General features: G+C 41.3%; 1 long non-coding RNA gene across 1 annotated transcript in view; it reads right to left on the bottom strand.

Moving 5' to 3' along the window:
• LOC104143841 (uncharacterized) overlaps positions 1 to 11,477 on the bottom strand; it is a 120,358-nt gene extending 108,881 nt beyond the window's left edge. The window contains exon 1 of the long non-coding RNA XR_693989.2: positions 11,110 to 11,477. This is a non-coding gene — a long non-coding RNA (uncharacterized lncRNA). The remainder of the gene's footprint in view (positions 1 to 11,109) is intronic.
• Between the last annotated feature and the right edge of the window lie 6,365 nt (positions 11,478 to 17,842).

Genomic DNA, 17,842 nt, shown 5'->3' with positions numbered 1-17,842 from the left:
TTCCTCCCTTTCACAAGGGAAATACAGCACATAGGCCTTTATTCAGATGGGTGCAAGGCGATATGATGATTGCTTTGCTAGCCTGATTAAATGGTGACAGCTGGGGAAGGCTGTTGCTAAGAGCAGGCCTCATACAGTAGCTTTTAAAAGTCAGCAGCCGTTTGAAAGCTTTATAAAAATAAAGACAGAGATGGGTGCATGTTTTACATAGGTGATATGCAATTTTTTATTTCACTTTTGTGCCTACATCTGTAGACAGCAACAAAGAATCTCACTGAACTCCACGTAGTAAAGCACTAGGCAGATCGAGTTCCAACTGCCTCCTTCACCCTGCTCTTCATGAGACACTTTTGAATTGCAAACAGCGTAAAAATACCCCACAGTTTTCTCTCAAGGAAATCTCTCTGTCTAGGGGAGACCCTAAGCCCCACCATAGGTCACTCAGGGCAGTGGATAACACGGGAGAACACTCTATTGGATTGGGGAAAAGGAGCCAAACTCCAGCATTCCCCACTAAAGGAGCGATCGTGTGACAGTCTGTTCTCACCTGCAGTGAGGTGGGTGCAGAGGATCAAGAAATGGGGTAAGGTTCATGGCGGTGCCCTGCTTAGGAAACTCAGAAGAAACTGAGGGCACCAAAGAATTCAGCCCATACATCATCTCTATATACAAAACATGTGTTTGTGTTTAATGCTAATGAAAACAAGAATGCCTTTTTACCACAGTCATTGCACAGTAGATATTTTACAAGGTTCTGAGTTAATTATGGAGACCCTTCTTGCCTATAGCAGTAGTTAAACCTCCATAATTACTCTTTAATCAAATAATTTGTCTTTCAATGACTTATCAACATAAATCAAAAATTTGAGCTCCTTTGTTAGCTTTATTTCAGTTAGTGAGGTTGTCTGCATTGCAAGATGCCAGCTTTTATCCAAAGTTTTGCTAAAGCTGATGTTTTAAACAACATTCAAAGATCTAACATGCCAGCAAGAGAAGCACCAAAACATTCAAACCATATTGGAGAGTATTCACCCTCACTTCAAATTCAGCTTTCATAAAACAAAAAAACAATCCTCAAATAATTAGAGAGAAGTATAGAATATGCAAAAGTATTCCAAAGCTATCAATTCAGCCCTTTTCTGGAAATACCCCAGATAAACCCAGAAAATCAAATCTCCCCAGTGATTCAGGAAGAAAAAAATGCACAGGTAAGCAAGTTAATATATACAGCCTGTTTTTCTTGCATATTGTGCTGTGCTTTATAACAACAGACAGATATTAGTATCTGGTAGGCGTGTCAAATATTTTTCATAAACAGTTCCTAAAACATTTGCCTGAGATCCATAGTATCTGGCTGTGGCCAGCTTGTTTCAAATCAGATTAATCCAACCTAATTTTCTGTTCATGTTATGTACGGTTAGTTGAGGTGGAAAGGTATCAGCTCAGGGCAGGTAAACAAAATTCAGAGCCTCCTGAAGAGCGTGTATAAGTATGTCCTTTCCCCCCTTGTGTCATTCCAACACCCGGCATATAAATATCACTCTGAGTGACGTTAGTGAATGTGTAAATGTGCGGTAAGTTTGGGGATATTAAAGCCGCCCCAACCTACCATCCCAGGAAAATCTGTGCGTCTGTGCATTAATGGGTATTTATCATTTCCTGAGCTCCATGCTGGCAGCCAGCCAGCAGAGTGTGTATGTTGAAATTAGAATAGATTGGGAGGCAGGACTTTGTTCCAAATTGATCTGGATGACGATAGCAATTCTGAAAGCAGCTCCACTTTTTTAAAGGCTCATTGTGTGTTTCTGAAAGGGAGGAGGGAGGAACATTTAGGAAAATAACAGGAAGTAAATCTAAGTCTGAGATGTATTCTTTTTATATTTGATTCAGCAAACAGCATTGTTTTGTTATCATCAACATAAGAGCTAGAGCTCACTAACGTCACATGCAGAAATGCATGGAACAGAAATGAAGAAAATGCTATTTCGAGTCATCTATTTATTATTTAGAGATTTTTCCTAGTGCATGTGCTTGCGATTTAAAGAACACAGAGTTTTATCTGACCTCATCAAATTGTGTCAGTTCCAGCAAGGACCAAAAATATGTATTACTACTAATGAGAAGAATCTAGTTTTATAATATGATTAATAGGTCTTTAGCTGTCAGTTTAGTATTGAGTTTTACACTACTCTTACAAATGGTGGGTGAACCCCTGTTTGGCTCATTTTTTCCTGTAAAATTCAATATCTACTGTGTATATCAGGATCTTTTTGTAAATGTCTGTGCTATTTTTTGTTGTTTGCACTCTTATGTAAAATGATTTGTGAAGGGGTAAGTCAAAAACAATAAAGATGACAAAAATCAGCATTAATTTCATTAGGTTACCAGAAGCACTGATAGTTTCTTATGCTTTTAATGGTTGCCAGAAGGCTAGACCAGGCACAGAGTCCATCAAGCACTAGAGTATTCAGGGTGTAACTGCCTTAAAAAAAAAGACTTGACAGAATGGAAAAATGTAATTCCTGAGATGATATACTGTTAAATAATTACAGCAGAAACTGACCTTGTGCCACTATTTTTTTTTCTTTATGACTCAGTATAAAAGATCAAATAAAACTAACTGGAGTAATCCTGTTTTGACTAAGTGCCAGAACTCTAAATATATTTACCATCTCCAATGTTATTCCCAAATTATTGTCTTTACATTGCCTGGACAATCATCTACCCAGCCCATGTTGTAAGAGAGATGATGGTAAGAAGATGACTGTTACTCTAAAGGTTGAATACACAAAGTTATAGTTCAGATTTGACCACCAATAGCAGTACAGCTCATGGTATATCTGAGCCATTTCTCAAGGACCTCTCAAGAACTAGGTTGCCAATTACGACTAGCTGATTTGAACATCTACTTGCCAAAAGCAATATACTCAAGTTCACTTAGTGACGTCTTTGGCCACCCTTTTATATAACTCATACTGAGTTATATCTGTCTTCAAATGTAAATAACTACTGTAGGGCAAGGTTCTTATTTTTAGAGTATAGGTTAAGAGTTTTTAACATATAGTCTATAGCCATACAATTTCTATGCTATCAGAGAAAAAGAAAATTTGAAGAAAGCTTCATTCACTTTATATTTATAAAGTTGCTTGTTCATTACTAGAACAAGCAGCTGTTTCTATGATCCTTTGCCATAGTCAGTGAGCACTGAAATATCTCTCAGTCAAAAGAATCTGGTACTTCACTTCCTTCTTCTTAAGACCACACCAGAGAAGGATGTCAGGCTTTTACATTTAAAGCCATGCAAAGAGGCATCCTCTTTGGCTTTGGGACAATAGCTCCAGGACCTAAGCAATTCAAAGTAAATAGTTTCCTCAGAACTGGAATCCTCTTTAGTATGGATAGCTGCATCTCAGGGGAGCACTGCTTCCCATCCCCTTCCAGCATGCAAATACTCAGTGCCTTTGATCTGGCTCCCCTTGCAGCTGCTCAGCAGCAAATCCAGGAGCTCCATGAGGATGCGATACAGCTTGGAGCTGTATTAGTGTCTGGCCTGACTTGCCCCAGTTTCCAGAAATGATCTTGACTAGTCTGAAAAGAACAGTGCAGCAGTGCACAATATCCCCTTTTTCTGTCATTCCTGCGTCCATGCTAGGCCACAAATCACCATGGAGTTCTGATTCCACTGAGATCTTCAGAAGGGGGAAACTGATATGAAAGACAGAGACAGAAAATGGTGCTGAGGAGACATCACAGCCTTTCCTGTGAGCAGGTGGAGTTGCATACAGAGAACTCAAGAGAGCTGTGCACTAAGCAGATGCTTCACACCGATTCTCCTGGAGTCAAGGAAGGCAGAATCTAATTGCCTGGCATCTGATGCACATTGAAGCTTCACAGTGTTATAGTTAGGATATTTTAAAATAGAGATTTGCAGGTAGTGAACTAACCGCACTTAGTGCCAGCTAGACTGCTATAGCACCCATTTTTCACAGACATGCAGTTTGCTGCATACTGCAAATGGAGTTCCTCTTCTTCTACTGTGTAATGACCTCAGGCCAAACTGGCTTATTGGGTTACACCATGCAAAGGAATGGGAGAGGAAAAAAGGATTTAAATAGTAAAATCTTCCCTCATAAGTCAATGAGCTCCCTTTCCAGCCAAATAGCAGAGTGGCATATACACATTATCAGTGATTCATCACATCTTTTTATAAAAAGTTATTTACAGGCTCCTGGTCAACATGAGTGGGGCCTAAATATTCACCGGACTTAGGAAGGACTTAGTGGGAATCACATTGCATTCTCAAGGGTGAACGATGAGGTACTGAAAACAACAGGTCTGTACTTCCGTCCTTTGTTTGCTAACAAGACAACAGTGTTAACTTTAGGTTTTTTTAATTAAAATTTCCCATTTACCATTGATAAAGGGAATATGCGGAAGGCATAACACAGCACATGTGCAGAGCAGTACTCTGCTGTTCAATCAGAGCTGAATAAATCATACTGTCAGTACCTTCAGCCTAGCAGCCTTCTTTGGTTGGCTGGCCTGGGACTATTTCTTCTATTCTGTCTGAAGTAAACAGCATCAAGCATATTTTAGGCTTTCTTCAAAACAGCATTTGTATTTCAGTAGCTGTTACACTTTCACTAAGCATGCATAAGAACTTCTCAGTCAATTTTTAAAACTGGTCACTGAAGTCTTATGGGACATAATTTTGTTGCAGACACTAGGAAAAAACCTGGGAAGGGAATACTTCCAAAGCATATTTTTTTCTGGTGGCTGTTGTTGTTCTCTGGTTGCCTAAGGGAACAAAGATTATGTGATATCTGTCAGTCTGTTGGTTCCTTTAATAACTTTTGAACGCACTGCTGAATTTTTACCAACTTTGGTGAATGGGAAAAAGGACCCAAGTATATTAAATTCCCAGAAAGTTAGTGAAAGTAGAAAAGCTCATTGACACCCTCACTAAGGGAAAGGTTAAAAAAAGAGCTCTTACTGTGTTTGTCACCATAGTTACTACATATGAGCTCAACCTTAATACTCAATATCCATAGGAAATCGGGTTTGAGTAGTGCTGTTGCCCGTAAGATGAGCTGGTTCTTTGTTCTGCTTTGCTGCTACTCATGTAGGTGCTCAGAAACCATCTAGGTAGTTTTTGAAGATATGACAAAAGGTGGGCACCAGCTACTTAACATCAAACGTATAAGAAAAATCTGTACCATTACGCACAAAAGAGCACCCGTAGAAAAGGAAGGATTCTCTAGCACAATTCTACACAAGCTTTATGAGCTTTATGTGTTTGTTCAAGTTGAATTGAACAGCAAAATACACACTGTGTTATGTAGCTTCCGCATGACTTCGACTTTCCTTAAGAAAGTTTCAAGCAACCCTAAGCCATTTTAGGAACATAGCAACTAGATGATTTCTGAGTACCTGCATATATCTTAAGTTGCTGTTCAGGACTTTCAACAACAAAATATATACCCACTAGAACAGCTGGCGTAAAATGCAAAACAAAAGCCAAATGAATTTAGCAAATAATCCCTAGAAAATGATCCTTTAGGATCCAAATGATCCTAAATTAATATTGCCTCTTTTTTCTGTACTCGGACTGTCCATGGCATATTGCAGTCTTCATTCAGTTTTTCAATATCTTTTTTGAGTAATTTGTGACCTGCGGTGGTTTGTTGTGGGTATTTAATATTTGAAATTCAAACTATATTCATAGTTCTGTTACACAAATGGGTCACACCCTTGGGTATCCTTCTCTCTTCTCTTGAGAAGGATCTCACTATGATACCTGCTGAGTGGATATATATCTCTTAAGAAACTTCAAGAATTTTAGGAATTTTACTGGAGCAAATATATTTTTAATTTTTTTTTATCAAAAGTATCACTCAACAGTTGTTTAAAAGTAGCTGATTCTAAGAACTTTCATGAATATTGGTGGGAACCAAATCCCACACAATGTGCAAGTACAGTAAAACAGTGGAAACTATCACTTTGGTAATAGATGAATATTTATGGACTTTTTTTACAGTAACTATGTCATATGACATGTCTAAACAGCTTCTTAAAGCTATTCTTCATCTAAAAGGGTTTAATGTGGAGAGATAAAATTTATTCAATCCTTCACTCATTTTATTCAATTCTGGATCCTTTTGATAGCTCTCTCTTTCTCACTCTCTCCGCAGCTTGTGCTGCCATCCTTGCCCATGGCTTTCCTCAAGTAATAACTCAAGTATCCTTTGATCCAAAGTTACACAATGGCAGGAGACACAAAATCTGAACTGTTATGTGAAGATATATATTAGCTTTCCATTATAAGGTTTCCTCCCTTTGAAGTTCTGAGGAAACTACAATTTCCTTTCTCCTGCTGTAAGATGTATATTCACTGATAGTTAAACACGTCTCCCATAACAATTCATTTCCCAAGCTTCACCAATACTTAGGTATAGTTCAAACAGCATCTTTGAGCTGTACACATTTTCTCAAAGAAATCTTTTATCCTTCCACTCAGGTGATGAGGAATCCTACCAGGAAATGGCTTCTTGCATCTGACTGAATGAGCCTACATAACACTAAGCATCGTCATTTTAACAGGCATATGAAAAGTTCACATCCGTCATTATTAGCACAAGGAAGAACACTGTGCTTGGTTAGACAAGTAGACAAGGCAGCACTAAAATCATAAATCCACTTACAATACTGTGCCTCAAGAAAGCCCTTGTTCGCCATTCTGTGTCAGATTGTGTTCCATGACAGTACTGGCTGTTCCTGGGGACTGGACATTTATCGTGTTATAAACAAGGAGTTTTGAGGCCAGTGGACTACAGTAGCTCTATATAAAAGGCAGTTGTATTTTTATGCCTTTGCTAAGCTTTGTGGTAAGTGGCTCACCTCATAAGCACTAGACTGTGTAAGCCATACTCAAGAAAGTGAGCATTTATGCAAATCATCCCACAGTCCTTAGTGAGGCTGTTCCTGTATGCTCTCAAAAATGCAAGTGAGATTCATGCAGCGTAACCCTCGACATGTGTCTGGAACTGCACAGAGCTCAAGAAGCGATGGTCCTGCAATCTGCTGGCAGGAGCTTGCAGGGGAGACAAGCAGAGAGCAACAAATTAGGCTGCAACTTAGAGCTGTGCCATCATCACTTGCAAGCACTTATAAATTGTTTTTCCTCCCCCTCCATGCTGTAGCTATGGGCTTTCATGTTCCTACCTCTGCTAAATATGACTGCTCTGCTTACTTACCCATCTCTCAGAAATGTAGGGAGGCTCATTTACAGGTTGTATCATACACCAAGGGGTAAAGCATTAACTGTGTGTTGAGCATATAAGCATAGTTTATCCTAATTTCGATTGCTTCAGTTTTGCCTATATTTGATCAGATTACAGGCAAACTTAAGTTAAGAGTAACAACAAATGTGCCAAGGCTGCATTTTGCTTTCTCTGTGGATGTGAGACTGACAAAAAGGAAAGGAAAGTACACCGGAGGAATAAGCCTGTATTAAATGGCTCAGTTTTCACTCGCATACCTCCTTTGGCTCCTCACTGCAGCAGACTCCTTTGGCTTGTCACAAACCACCCCTATCTGGAACCAGCTACACAGAGCAGGGACAGATGAGAGCAGGGGCTTGTAATTCACCAGCAAACTACTCAACTGAGAGCAAGTCCTCTCTTTTGCACGTAAATATAATGCTGGCTTGTTTTCAGCTGCTATTGCTCAGTTGCTGTCACTTCAATCACCAGCAGTAACTGCTACCCAGGGCTACCACAAGGGCCATTGTGATGTCCCTGCCTCCACATGGAGGTTTGACTTCAGATCAGCTATGGATTAGCCTAACCCTACTGCCTGATTAACCGGAACAAATGGGAATAAAAGAAAAACAATAACTTGTACGTATAGACTCCCTTCCCCTAATAAGCACAACATTCTCTGCTGTGTGCGTTATTCTTAGCGTCCCCTTTACAATCTGATGATCTAAGACATAGGAAGGATAGACTTGGTCAGTCCAGCTAAAGGGTTCATGGCAGAATTAAGGTCTACGTATCTTCACTCACGGTCCTCTGCTCTGACCACTAGATGATGTTGACGACTTGATTCTTTGAGGTATATGAAAACTCACTCAAACACAATTGTTTCCAGGCAATAGCACAGCGATATCTCTTTTCTCTAAAGCTGACTGCAATTGAAATATTACAATAAACTGCATTTGATATATTACCAAGCTGACATAAGCTTCAAATTCAGTCTTTTCTTTTTTTCAAATTCAGTCTTTTCTTTTTAAGAGCAGAAACTCTTCTGTCACTGATAAAGACCTGAAGAGGTCCCACGGTCTCGTAGGGAATATAAACCTCTGATGGGCATCTGTCTTAAGACACCAGAGAACAAGGGTCAATGTACTCAGGCAAGAAGCGTTGGGATTAACAGAAGGAGAAAGCCTTCTAATAGGCTAATGTATAAACATGATTGTAAGGGAAATCTATCATTTTCCCTAGTAAATTTCAAGCAAATCAGCCAAGCTGCATGAGGATTTTGATGACATTTGCCCTTACAACCAGGGACTCTGTGCCAGAGGCCCTCAGGGCTGCCCACAGTTATATTCCTATGCTTACAAAGCACACTGACCCTGAAGACAGTTCAGTCTATTTCTGTCACAGATTAAGTGACCTCTGAGCTTTTTGCTTCTGACTGCGGAGAGAGCTGCAGGTAGAGGAATGCTCATCCCCTGGTTAAGCTAAACCTTTGTTTGCTGTGTTCGCATGAATAACTTATAGGGCCTTGGCATCATGAACAGCAGCGCTGACACAGTTGACATGACAGCACTATAGACTGAATCCCGATCTGCCCTCCCAGGATAAGATGGGATGTTTGCTCGTTTCACGTTTCACCAAGTCGAGCTGTTCAACTATTTATAAGATGAAAAGAAATTTCCACTACTTCAGCCGGCACACCTGCCTTTACCTAGCAACTGCGCAGACGGAGCCGGCTGAGACAGAGGAGGCTTTGAGCACCCCAGCACCAGGCAGGGCGGCTTCCGCTGTGGGACGTGCCTCCCTGGCACGGCGGCAGCCCTTCCACTCGTCCCAGCAAGGGCTATTTATACCCGGTGCAGCTGGGGAAAGGCAGGACCTCCGGTCTCCAAGCATCAGAGCATTGGCTCCATGCGTGGGCCAGCAGGACCAGCACCGAGGAGCCCACCCAGCCCCAGGCCCATAACCATAGACCAACCGCTTTTTGATCTTCCACTGTTTTGGAAGGAAACTAAAGTGCATAAGGAGCATCGCCCACCAAACGCGTTGGACAAAGCTCTGTTTCCTTCCCAGTGGCAACAGGCAGAGCCGGCGGTGCCCGCAGCCACTGAGATTGCACGTTTGTCTCAGGTGTCTGGGGGGGTCTCCTGGGCAGCCCTTTCCAACTGGGCTCCAGGAGGCACAAAACACACGACAACGTCATGTAAGCACATGCTTGCACCGCCTTTGCTGATCCTGTGCCCAACACAGGTTCATCTTCAGCAGCAGCCTCCTGGTGGGGGGGCAGGGAAAAAACTGCTTTAACTGTGGCTGAACTATATATGAGCTAGTAGGATCAGGGAAGAGTGCAGGAACAAAGGCATTTTCATGTTATAACTGTCAAGAGGGCCTGGCAAAGGTCTGAGGCTGAGATCAGGAAAAGCCAGGAGATCTACTTTTCGGGAATACTGAGTCAAATACTAGCCAGGACTGAAGTCCCGTCATGCTGCAGACCTTGGACACACTAAAACTGAAGAAGAGATAGTCCCTAGAGAGACATTACTGTCCAATTTAAGGCAAGATTTGACAAAGTACATTTAACAGACAAAGAGGGGGTGGCAACAAGAGGAAGATGTGCTAGCGCAGATTCTTCATGTATGCAGTTGCCAGGCTGAGCAAAAAAAAAAAGATATGCCGAATCAAGTATATTTACGCTTAATAGCTGTCTTCTCCCTGCCAGTCATCATCAGGAGGAGCAGGGGCCTTGGGGCTGGAGAGATGCAATCCACACGTGGTGTCCTGAGCTGGTCGAGAGCACAGGCTGGGGCACAGACAGGGGCCAGGGAGCAGGAGAGCGGCCCTGCACCCCCAAGGGCAGCAGGAGCCGGGCAATACCTCTGCCCTCCCCAGCTGCCGGCCCAGCTGGAGAATCATTCTGCCAACCCTTCACTGCCCACCCGGTCCCACAGCATTGCACTGCACTCTGCAGCATTACTACATTTAGATTTTATATTTATATTATATTTTCTGAGTTCTTTCTTGAAGGAGGCTGTTTTCTTCACTCTGAAACCTTAACAGTTCATCTACCAGTGCCTGATTTTTTGAGAGAGGACTGTAAATAAAGGCATATTCTAGTCATTCACAATGTCATAGCAATGTGGCAGTTTTACAAAATGGATGATACTTAGTTAAATAGTTTCAATGCTGAGAAAGAAAAAGCCATAATTACCAGGTCATTGTGAATGGTATTTGTAAAGTAAAGAGTTTACCTGACAGCAACCAGGGAAGAAGACAAAGCAGGGTACATTTTACAGATAAAATTAGATTGACCTGAGTCCAGATCATAAATATTGGAAAAAGGTAAATGTGGTTTGGAAAGGGAAGGGAAAAGGTGTTTCCAGGAGACATGCTTCAGTTTCAAAATATTGTGTACTTTTCACAAAGAAACAGTCTGTGCCCAAAATACTCAGCATCTTTTCTCCCTTGTGCCTGACACATACTTCTTAAATGTAGAGCTGAGATCAGATGTGAGGGAGGGCAGGGAAGAAGGTACCCAGCAGCAGGTGAAGCTGAATCAACAGAGTCATCCTTTTTTGTTTCAGTAAACTCAGCCAGGGACTGATGGTAATCTGAGGGCTATTTCTTCCATCCCTCTCCTCTCCCTCCCTTCCCTTCCCGATTCCCTCCCCCCAGTGCTAGCACTGCTGTTCAGCTTTGTAGTGAGCTGTTCGAGCTGTCTGCCTGAGCCCTGGGTGCTCTCTTTAAAAAAGAAAATCATCGTGCCATCATCCACCTTGCTTTAACACCCACCCACTTAGGAAATCTGAAAGCTGTATATCTCCTCAGAGGTTGCTAATGCTGTTAATTCTCTTACCTTAACCGTCTATCCAAAATGTGAAAGCAGGCTTTCTGCAGAGTCCTGGGCTGTAGCACATTCTGTTGCATTTCCCATACACATTTCAGTGTCTGCTTCCCTTGGTTAAAAATAAAGAAAGTCTGTTCCAACACTCTCTTACTTCATTTTTACATGACTGGAATGCTGCTGTTTTTCACCTGCATTTTCACCAACCTGCACCTGCTAAGCCTTATTATGATTCTTTTCCCGTTCCTTGGCAGGCTAAATTACCCTCTCTAACAACAACCAGACCATCTCCCAGACTCCAGCTAGCTGATTTAAAGATAGCTTGGATCTCTCTGGATTGCAATGTAGACATGCTTGTGTGAGGAGCCACTGCTAAATGTACCATCCAGTTGCCATGGGTCTCACACAACTGCCTGCCTCAGCATTGCTAATGATTTGCCTGTCAAATGAAGGTAATTGCTGAATGATCAGATGCTTTAATTGCCTACTAGGTTTTAACTCCTTGCTACACTGGAAAGATGTTTTTAAGGTGTGAAGTTTGCTTACCCCCCTGCCCCGAATATCATCAGTCATATCAGCTGGAAAACACAGCCACATCTACTGTGTTCTTAGGTTTTCCCTCACAGCTTGGTACTTCCATGCAGCTTCCATACTGCTCTGTCAACCTAAGAGAATGCCGAAAAATATCTATGTACGGAGGCTAATCTGCAGTCACACAAGGGTCCTATTGCTGAAAGCTGGCTTCAGAAAGAGCCTTTTAAGAGAACAAGAAAGGAGGCTCCTGATTTGCCCTCGAAGCCATCCTGGATCCTGTATGAAAGCCCTGGATAAATTTAGTTCCCTGCATAGAGGAATCTCAAAGATTCAAGGAAGAGCTAGAAGGAGGAAGCAGGCAAGGAGCAGGGAAGAGTTTGCTCTGTACTGGAAACACTCTTCACTTCTCAGGAGTAAGTGAAAGCAGAGCGTGCTTAAACATAGAAAAACTCAGAATGCTGTAGATTATTAGTGAGATAGGCAGGCCTTGGCACTGCTTCAAAAAGACCTTAAAATGGCCTCAACAAACCCACCTTAGCCTATATCTCTTCCCTGCCCATTCTTGACTCAAAGTGGAGAATCTTCCCTGATACTCAGATTGTGGAGCCAGTACTCTAATGCAGAGACACTATAGTATGCAGACAAGGGCTCCACTGTATTTACTGTAAAAAGGGAGATTAAAATGTTGAAAGGATTTGAATGAGACAGCTTCAGAAGCCTTTCATTATAAATATCCTCGTTATAAATAACCTCAGTCCTTGAAACACTGAGCATTTAATAATAAGAGCGAGAATACATCTGGAGCCATGTGTGTGCTGCTCATGACGTGACCACTGAATGTAATACAGTGAGAAAGCAGAGGAGAATTTGGTCAGGAGAGCTATCTTTATGATTGCTCTGATCCAGTGAGAGACCTGACAATACTGATAAGAGTTGGTAAAACATAAAATGCTAACTGAAACAATAAAATGACTAGATGAAATACAATAGCATGGGAATGGCTTAATCTTTCCAAAAGGTTTAGTTAATTCAAAAGGTAACTAAGACTCAAGTGTCCCCTGGGAGCCAACACTGTAATACTCCATTTCATTCCACACACTATGACTGAGACAAGATCTAAGCAGGTCATGAGCAGCATAATAGGAAAGATCTTATTTTAAACCTCAGCCACTGGTGGAAATAACACTCATTCTTGTTTGGAGGAATGTTAAAAAGTAGGTTAGAGGTCTGTTTGCAATGAGGGCTTTTTTTTTTGTTTTGTTTTACCTGATTTCCAGTAATACTGCCTTACTTTTTGTTATAATAACATAGATCATTCTGTCCTTTTATGGTTACTTTATTTAAACAATATTATTCAGTTCAAAGTAGCTTTATGAATATCTTTGATGTGGTGGATCCTCTTTTCCTATTTATTAACAATGAGGAAGTTACTGTGTATACAGACATGGAAATTGCACCAGACTGGAGGGGATAAGCATCACCTTATGAAAATGGAGGGAAGCAGAGGGAGCATGGGAAGCTGGCTGAGCAGTGAGTCCCATTTCATTGGTTTTGTCATACAGAATATGCTGCAGCACAGCACTAATCAAATCCACAGCTGGCCCAAAACCATGAAGAGGTCTTAGTGGTGGGAGTAAATGGTCATATAAATGAAAACCGAGGCCCATGTTTTCTGGCTGGCAGATCAGAGTCTTCTTTCACTTTACATAATTAACTGGTGAGGAGCTCTCTTAAAGATAATGATATAAATGAGGAAAAAAAATAGTATCCAAAAAAAACCCACCTTTGGTAACTACAAATTTCAAATCCATCTGGAAAATCATTGTCAGCTGAACTGCAGCATTTGGAATAACAGCTGAAGACACACATGATTAAGGAAAGTGGACTGAGGCACTTGCTTTATAGTCTGTACAACATAGGCACGAGATTTGGTAAAGTAAGGGCACATCTACACTAGCAGTGCAGAAACAGCAACACTGGATCTACAACAGCCTTGGTGGTGTCCATCTGTGACCACACAGGACCTCCACAGCCACACAAAAACATGACAGCAGTGTGTCATGTAATAGAGCTTGAGAACAGCGTTAGCTGGAGGGGGATACTCACTCCTCTCACTTCCCACCTTCACTTGCCATCTGTGCTTGTATTAACTACATGCAAGATGGTCTCAGGAAAATATTGCCTGCTTTCAGACACAAGTTTGTTACTGCTGATTGCACACTACCGTGTGTGGATGTACCAGCCCCAGTCTGCACTGGCTCAGGGGTCTCCTTGTTCCATTACAAGGTATAGATACACCCTAATCTTCCCAGGCATTGCACCATCATCTCCTTAATGCCTAGTACAGCCAGTGGATCTACTACACTCACAAGAATAAATACTCCCAAGTCCACAGTTAGGTATAAAGATGTCTAAATAATTCTCCTCTCCAAGTTAAAGTCTCTGCCTTGCTCTCAGGGTTGCACACTCCCTACTGAGCACTGAGGAACATGGTCAGGGCTGAGAGGAGATTCCTTTAAAATGCCATTAGAAGTTTCCTGAAATGCTGACACATCAGAAATCCACATAATTATCATTTAAATTTTTGATCTCTGGCAGACTAAAACTTGCATTGTATGTTTTGTAAATACAATATTGTAAAAACAAATATTATAAAAAAAATTGTAAATACAATCCCTTCAAGTAAGACCTCCGCCTCCCCCAAGTCCCTATTTATTTTAATAGAGTATTTTGGAGTGCCATGGGCTCTCCCTGCACCTAGCTGGAGCCAAGCTGCAGCTAGTATAGCGTACATTGTACCCATCCTTCTAAATTAAAAGGCTTCTAATCATCATCATCACCACCATTATCATTGTACTTAGTCTTTGCCTACTACACAGGGAGGAAATCATTCCACCTTCCCTATGGGATATTGACTGGTTTTCTTTTTCTTCCTCCAGGGATTGAACAAACAAACCCACTCATGGTCTATTATTTTTCCAGAGAATGACTTTCACAACTGTATTCCTTCTTTCCTGGAGAGCACCCAGTGGTACTCCAGCTTATCCTCCCCTCACCCTACTCCTTTTTACAAATATTTCAGTTTGTTTTGCCTCCATACATTTACCTGTAGTGCTCTCCAAGGACAAAAGGATGGCAGCCACTTGAGCATAAAGGTAGTTTAGCTCACAACGCAAGGGCAAAAATGGAGATGGAAATGAGATCAGCTAAAGCACTGCAGCTCTATTTCCCTAATGAAGCAGAACTCTTGCACCGAGCTGGTCTTACAGCACGGTAATCAGGTACACTTCTCACAATGCTTGGGTTATACAGAGTCCTGCACAGAGCAAGGTAATTATCAGCTGCTACTGCTCACAAGGGCTCCTTTCGCCTCTACTTTTTGCTCAGTTGTCAGTTTATAATCAAAAATAAAATAAAATAAATAAAGGAAATAAAAACCTACCTTATCAAAAGCATCTGTAGAAAGGAAAAGAGGTGCTAAATACATATGAATCCCCTTCCCCCCCACCACCACCCCCCAAAAAAAGAAAAAAAATGGGGTAAGAAGTGAGCAGAAGAGGCAGTGTTGTTGCTTAGGTCACCTTTATGAAACATTTCTTTGTAAGAACAAGCTAAGCCAAGCTCTCAGTCCCATTTTTGAAGGAGTACATTGTAGAAATGATTTTATAAATGACCAATAACACTGAGTAACTTTAAGTATGTTCAGAATGTTTTCCCCAATATTGAAAGGGAAGGGCTGATGGACAGCTGAGAGAAGGATGAAATTGATGGGGAGATAGAGTGAGGCAAAGCAAGCACAACTCTGGTCCCCCAGAAGGCTTTGGAAATTTTGCCTTTCACAAGATTTTACCTCTGCTCTTTAGGAACTCTGTGCTTCCACTGATTTTATTATCATGTATTTCCTTTTTAACTGATAAAGGCAGGTCAGTAAAAATCTAATGATCTGCTTAGCAGGTTTAAGTTGAAGTCTGTGGGGAATAAAGAAACAAAATACAATCAGTTTCAGAAGGAGCTGAGATTTGGAAACACCTGTATAAAGCACCGACTTTCTTGTATGGAATAAACATTCCTAGAAATATAGCGGTGGGGTTCTAATGACGTTTATACTGTGTGTTAGTAATACAGGTATTTTAATCTATTTCCAAATATATGGAATGTGATCAGTGAAGAGTTCGTTCGGAAACTTCAGTGGGATGGCAGAAACTGTGACAAAATAAATAATGATATCTGTGTATACAACTTTCTAGGCACTGTGTGCCAGTAAGCCTAGCCATTCAATACAAACAAGCAAAAGGAGATATCAGTGGGAAGCAAAACTCAGAAAACTGCACCAAGCAAATTGTTTCAGAATAATGAGATACATACGGTCCAAAAAAGCACCAGAAAGCTTGATCAAAAATAATTTAACTTTTATTTAAGAGCATAAGCAGATGTGACAGAAAGATCACTAGGCAAACTGTTCTCAAGATGTGACCTATGCCAAAATGAAAGGCTTGTTCCAAATTATATTGATGTAAGCACAAGCAGTTGAAATACACACAAAGGCTCTTCAGCTGAAGTGCCTCGAAAAAGTAGACCATGAAGGCATTCCAGATGAGAAAATGTTAAGACCTTATAGGAGTATGGAGGAGAATTTCAGAATTCCTGACTCACAGAAGTGTTCACGTTGGTAGGGACCTCTGGAGATCATCTTGTCCCACCCCTCCGCTTGAGCAGAGTCAGCTACAGCGGGCTGTGTTCAGTTGGGTTTTGAACATCTCCACAGATGAAGACTCCACAGCCTCACTGGACAACCTGATCCAGTGTTCAACCACCCTCAAATTAGGTTACCAAAGTAACTCACTGCACAAGCTTCTCAGTGACCTGGAGAGAATGCTCTCAAGAAACATTTTGCTTGATGAGAGCAATCTTGTCAATGCTTACTTCTTCTTTGGCGGGATGGGCAGGTGAGATTTTCATGCAGCTCTGAAACATGGTATACCTAATATTTAAGAAAGTGCTCTCACAAACATATCAGTGCATCCCTCCCAGTATGTGCCCACTGGAAGATACACATATGTCATTACCTGAGAGTACTGTAAGCTGCTAAGAAAATATGTAATTGGCTCCACGTGGAAATTCAACTACCTCCGTCAAAAAAGCATTCGGTAGTTATGGTGCAGATCCTAAGACATAAATTTTTGTATCTGAAGACTGAGCAAAAGTGGAGGGACAAGCGGAGAAGTGAGGACGTTTATTTCAGGCCTCCTCTTTTGAGAGGCTAGCTGGAGTTCTGCAATTACACTGCAATTATGTATTACATTCATTACATCGCAATACTCGTATTCACAGTCCCAACTTTTATCTTAGGTTCTTAGGCCATCTGCATGCTCCTGTCCTCCCATGCTTTTTCACAGTAGCTTCATTCTACAGCTATTTCTTAGAAACTTCCCTTCCCCAGCAACTAATGTAGCTCAGTTTTCACTTTGAAAAGAAATGTTTCATTGCTCTTGAAAAAAACTGCCTGGAGAATCTGAAGCATTTGCCAGGAATAAGAACTTGGTGATGAGTAGAGGAAATGAGCAGAGGTCTGTGCACATGGGAGGCTGGAGGCTGGATGAAGGAATCCTGCAGGGAATACTTTCACCACACAGCAGTTTGCAAGTCAAATGCAGCTTCAGATCTGAATTATAATTAGAACTCTGATGAAAGTCTAACTCTCAGTTTCTGAATTGGGCATTGAACACAGCTAAATATGAATAATGATGCCTTAATGCTTCCCTCACCAAAGCAGGATGAGGTAGCCAGTAATGTTGAAGGTCCAGACATTGCAGTGCGCTCAAATAAGTGACCTCAAGACTTGACCCATCTCATCTGAACAGGAAGTACCAAGGCTATATTATCCTATACTTACTTTGACAGTCTTAGAAGAGTTTATTCTCCAGGTATATATATATTCAAGAAAACTATTTCTATTTTTTATAGAAAACAATATATGGCAGAAGTCCAACAATATGAACAGAAATATGGGTATCTGCCAAAGAGTGGTTTGGTAAACATTCAATCTTTGTTTCAAGTTTCCAAGAAGCTGTTATATATAATTCAACAGTTCCTGCTAATGAGACACACCAATAAGAAAAATCAGGCATAGCACTGAGTGGCAAGAAGCCCAAACTAAGAAGCTGCTTGAGAATCTGCGTTGGTGGAAGTGGGCTGAGAAGGAGCTTGCAGC

This window comes from Struthio camelus, chromosome 1, assembly GCF_040807025.1.
Source record: "Struthio camelus isolate bStrCam1 chromosome 1, bStrCam1.hap1, whole genome shotgun sequence".
Lineage (NCBI taxonomy): Eukaryota > Metazoa > Chordata > Aves > Struthioniformes > Struthionidae > Struthio > Struthio camelus.
Note: the sequence above shows the minus strand (reverse complement) of the source record. Positions and strands in the feature narration are given on the sequence as shown.